General features: G+C 57.8%; 2 non-coding genes and 1 pseudogene across 2 annotated transcripts; all 3 read right to left on the reverse strand.

Moving 5' to 3' along the window:
- LOC144424964 (large subunit ribosomal RNA) overlaps nucleotides 1-1,020 on the reverse strand; it is a 3,695-nt pseudogene extending 2,675 nt beyond the window's left edge.
- Nucleotides 1,021-1,309: 289 nt separating this feature from the next.
- LOC144424698 (5.8S ribosomal RNA) lies at nucleotides 1,310-1,463 on the reverse strand. The gene has a single exon (XR_013476918.1). It is a non-coding gene; the product is annotated as a 5.8S ribosomal RNA (ribosomal RNA).
- Nucleotides 1,464-1,761: 298 nt separating this feature from the next.
- LOC144424940 (small subunit ribosomal RNA) lies at nucleotides 1,762-3,571 on the reverse strand. Its single transcript, XR_013477159.1, has one exon. It is a non-coding gene; the product is annotated as a small subunit ribosomal RNA (ribosomal RNA).
- Nucleotides 3,572-5,000: the final 1,429 nt, after the last annotated feature.

Consider the following 5,000-nt stretch of genomic DNA (forward strand, 5'->3'; position numbering starts at 1 on the left):
GTCCCAACATGGACGCTCTTGCGCGACCGCCCCGGCAGAGCGGGTGCGATCGGCCGGTCGTGCGCCGGCGCCCGCACGGGGCTCCGGGTCCGACCTCGTTCGGCCAAAGGCCGCCTTCACTTTCATTTCGCCTGCGAGTCTCGAACCACTCGACGACTCGCGCTCATGTTAGACTCCTTGGTCCGTGTTTCAAGACGGGTCGGGAGGGTGGCCGACGTGGCCACGGACCCCGAGCGCGTCGACGGCGCGCCACCGAAACGGCAGCCCGCCGAACACCGGCACTGCGTACAGTGCAGGCAAACGACAAGCCAGCCGAACGGCGACGGCCGCACACAGAGAGCGCGCGGCATCCTTTCCTCGATCCGCCGCCGGGCCGCACCGCCCGCGCGCTGTAACACCCCCGCCGGAGCGGAGGCCACCTTCGCGCGGGGACTTAGACCGACGGCAAACCGGTCGTGACCCGCGCCGGTCGCTAGTGCGCTGAGACGGTGCGCGAGCCGACTCGGCAGCGGCGCCTTAAGCGTCCGCGAACCGAGACGGCGCGCCCCCGCACCCAACTGAAAGCGAGCCGGCGACCTGACGGGCCCTCCCGTTTGCCTCTCAACGGTTTCACGTACTCTTGAACTCTCTCTTCAAAGTGCTTTTCAACTTTCCCTCACGGTACTTGTCCGCTATCGGTCTCGCGACCGTATTTAGTCTTAGGTGGAGTTTACCACCCGCTTTGGGCTGCATTCCCAAACAACCCGACTCCGAGAAGACCCGAAGCGGCCAAGGCAAGCGCCCCTATGGGCCTAACACCCGCCGTGGGACGAGGCCTCGATCAGAAGGACACCGGCGCTCGCCGTTAGCCGCACTGGGACTTCCGTACGTCACAACTCGGCGCGCTCGAAAAGCGCGCAGATTCGACGCTGGACTCTTCCCGGTTCACTCGCCGTTACTCAGGGAATCCCTGTTGGTTTCTTTTCCTCCGCTTAATAATATGCTTAAATTCAGCGGGTGCTCTCGCCTGAACTCAGGTCGTATGTGTCAAGCGGGCCCGCTTCTTACACGGCCCGCTGGCATCGCAAGTCGTCGCCGCCGGCGCCGACCGAGCGCGTACCGTCGCCGCCTTGGCCCACGGTCGGTCTTGATCTCGTGACCGGACCGACCGACCTGGACCCGCCCCTCGAACGTAGTTGAACACGTCGAGGGGCCGGCGGTGTACGGGACACGCGGTCGCGCCGAGAAAGCTCGGCGACCGCTTCAACTTGGGGCGACGCCCGGCCGTCTTCGCAGAGGCCAGGCGACGGCCCTCGGGTGAGGACGAACGCGACCCTGAGGCAGACGCGGTCCCGGGATTGACCCGAGACCGCAATTCGCGTTCAGAAGGTCGACGTTCAATGTGTTCTGCAATTCACATTACTTCTCGCACTTGGCTGCGTCCTTCATCGACTCGCGAGCCGAGTGATCCACCGTTAAGAGTCGTCCTCGACGTTTCGCCCGGCGCCGAAGCGCGCGGACGTCACACTGTGGGATCGACCACAAAACCACCACCGACAACAACTGCACAAAAACACCAACAAACGGCGCCGAGCGACCGCCGGGCTGGGCCGGCGGCACATCGAGCGCGGTGCCCAGAAGCCACCATCGCACTCGGCTGCCTTGCTATGCCAACGTGTTACGCGTGTCGCACGGGGCGGAACCCCGATTGACGGCCGCCCTCTCGGCGGCACCCAAAGACAATTAAGTGCGCGGTCGGCCGGGGCCTACCACCACTTTCGGTAATGATCCTTCCGCAGGTTCACCTACGGAAACCTTGTTACGACTTTTACTTCCTCTAAATGATCAATTTTGATCGTCTTCTCGACACGCCGACGCGGCCGCTGCCAGCCGCGACGGGGCCGATCCAAGGATCTCACTAAACCATTCAATCGGTAGTAGCGACGGGCGGTGTGTACAAAGGGCAGGGACGTAATCAACGCAAGTTGATGACTTGCGCTTACTGGGAATTCCTCGTTCAAGGGAAACAATTGCAAGTCCCTATCCCAATCACGAATGAGGTTCAACGGGTTACCCGGACCTTTCGGCCTAGGTTAGACACTCGCTGCTTCACTCAGTGTAGCGCGCGTGCGGCCCCGGACATCTAAGGGCATCACAGACCTGTTATTGCTCAATCTCGTGTGGCTAAACGCCACTAGTCCCTCTAAGAAGTTAGACGCCGACCGAGAAGGTCGCGTAACTATTTAGCATGCCAGAGTCTCGTTCGTTATCGGAATTAACCAGACAAATCGCTCCACCAACTAAGAACGGCCATGCACCACCACCCACAGAATCAAGAAAGAGCTCTCAATCTGTCAATCCTACCTGTGTCCGGGCCGGGTTAGTTTCCCCGTGTTGAGTCAAATTAAGCCGCAGGCTCCACTCCTGGTGGTGCCCTTCCGTCAATTCCTTTAAGTTTCAGCTTTGCAACCATACTTCCCCCGGAACCCAAAGACTTTGGTTTCCCGGAAGCTGCCGGAAAGGTCGTCATGGTAACGCCTCCCGATCGCTAGTTGGCATCGTTTATAGTCAGAACTAGGACGGTATCTGATCGTCTTCGAACCTCTGACTTTCGCTCTTGATTAAAGAAAACATTCTTGGCGAATGCTTTCGCAGTAGTTCGTCTTCCGCCGATCCAAGAATTTCACCTCTAACGGCAGAGTACGGACGCCCCCGTCTGTCCCTCTTAATCATTACCTCGTGCTCCGAAAACCAACAAAATAGAACCGAGGTCCTATTCCATTATTCCATGCAACACTATGCAGGCGAACAGCCTGCTTTGAACACTCTAATTTTTTCAAAGTAAACTTATCGGCCACCGCCGACACTCAGTCAAGAGCACCGACGGAGAACCGAAGGTGAGGCGAACGCAACCAGTGACACGCCTTGCGACGGACCGGCGGCGCTCGCCCAAAATCCAACTACGAGCTTTTCAACCGCAACAACTTTAGCATACACTGTTGGAGCTGGAATTACCGCGGCTGCTGGCACCAGACTTGCCCTCCAATGGATACTCGTTAAGAGTTTTAGGATGTACTCATTCCAATTACAGGGCCTCGTTAGAGTCCTGTATTGTTATTTTTCGTCACTACCTCCCCGTGTCGGGAATGGGTAATTTGCGCGCCTGCTGCCTTCCTTGGATGTGGTAGCCGTTTCTCAGGCTCCCTCTCCGGAATCGAACCCTGATTCCCCGTTACCCGTTATCACAAAGGTAGGCACGTAGCGTATCTTCGACAGTTGATAGGGCAGACACTTGAATGATACGTCGTCGGTGCAGAGACCGTACGATCCGCGTGGTTACCCAGAGTCATCAAACGTCACAGGACGAACCCGGTCGGTTTTGATCTGATAAAAGCGCGCCTCCCGAAGTCGGCGCTTAATGCATGTATTAGCTCTAGAATTACCACAGTTATCCACTTCGCTTACGAGACCAAATAAACCAAGACTGATTTAATGAGCCATTCGCAGTTTCGCTTTACGAGAACTCGTACTTGCACCTGCATGGCTTAATCTTTGAGACAAGCATATCACTACTGGCAGGATCAACCAGATAGCTGCGACAGCTGCGCTCGGCCCTTGCTGGGCCGCCCGGCGCGTGCTCGTCGCATTCGTTTAAGACCGAGGCGATCGCCTGCGGCCGTACTCAGCTTCGACAGTCGCTGGCCGCGACGTCCACGCTCTCGCCGGCAGTGCCAGGCGGAGCGATTTGCGTTTTTTCTTTGCTCGCCCTCTCTCGGGCTCGATCCATTCAGTTTCGCACAAACAAGAGCTCTGCCGGCCGCCTGCAGCGGTGCCTAAAACCCGGGCATAACAATGCGACCGTTCTGCTAGGCCGACAAGCGCTCAAGCCAGACGCTCGATCGAACGCCCCCTACATATTAGTCGAGACAACGGCTCGCTCATTAGCATCGCGTTTGTACTTTAACTTTTTTTGGCTCGGCTTTTTTCGACGCCGATGCCGGCGACGCAGCACTCTCTCGGCCGCCAGCCACCGAGAAAAGGGTGCGCTCCGACCGGCCCCGCACCGCTCTTTCTTAGCTCATTCGAGTTTACTGTCTTTCGCTCTGACATGCCTTACCTAGGGTTAGGTTAGTATGCTTGCACGTTTGTACTTTAACTTTTTTCGGCTCGGCTTCTTTCGACGCCGATGCCGGCGACGCAGCACTCTCTCGCCCGCCAGCCACCGAGAAAAGGGTGCGCTCCGACCGGCCCCGCACCGCTCTTTCTTAGCTCATTCGAGTTTACTGTCTTTCGCTCTGACATGCCTTACCTAGGGTTAGGTTAGTATGCTTGTACGTTTGTACTTCAACTTTTTTCGGCTCGGCTTCTTTCGACGCCGATGCCGGCGACGCAGCACTCTCTCGCCCGCCAGCCACCGAGAAAAGGGTGCGCTCCGACCGGCCCCGCACCGCTCTTTCTTAGCTCATTCGAGTTTACTGTCTTTCGCTCTGACATGCCTTACCTAGGGTTAGGTTAGTATGCTTGCACGTTTGTACTTTAACTTTTTTCGGCTCGGCTTCTTTCGACGCCGATGCCGGCGACGCAGCACTCTCTCGCCCGCCAGCCACCGAGAAAAGGGTGCGCTCCGACCGGCCCCGCACCGCTCTTTATTGGCTCATTCGAGTTTACTGTCTTTCGCTCTAACATGCCTTACCTAGGGTTAGGTTAGTATGCTTGCACGTTTGTACTTTAACTTTTTTCGGCTCGGCTTCTTTCGACGCCGATGCCGGCGACGCAGCACTCTCTCGGCCGCCAGCCACCGAGAAAAGGGTGCGCTCCGACCGGCCCCGCACCGCTCTTTCTTGGCTCATTCGAGTTTACTGTCTTTCGCTCTGACATGCCTTACCTAGGGTTAGGTTAGTATGCTTGCACGTTTGTACTTTAACTTTTTTCGGCTCGGCTTCTTTCGACGCCGATGCCGGCGACGCAGCACTCTCTCGGCCGCCAGCCACAGAGAAAAGGGTGCGCTCCGACCGGCCCCG

The sequence above is a fragment of the Styela clava genome, chromosome 6, assembly GCF_964204865.1.
Source record: "Styela clava chromosome 6, kaStyClav1.hap1.2, whole genome shotgun sequence".
Taxonomy (NCBI): Eukaryota; Metazoa; Chordata; class Ascidiacea; order Stolidobranchia; family Styelidae; genus Styela; species Styela clava.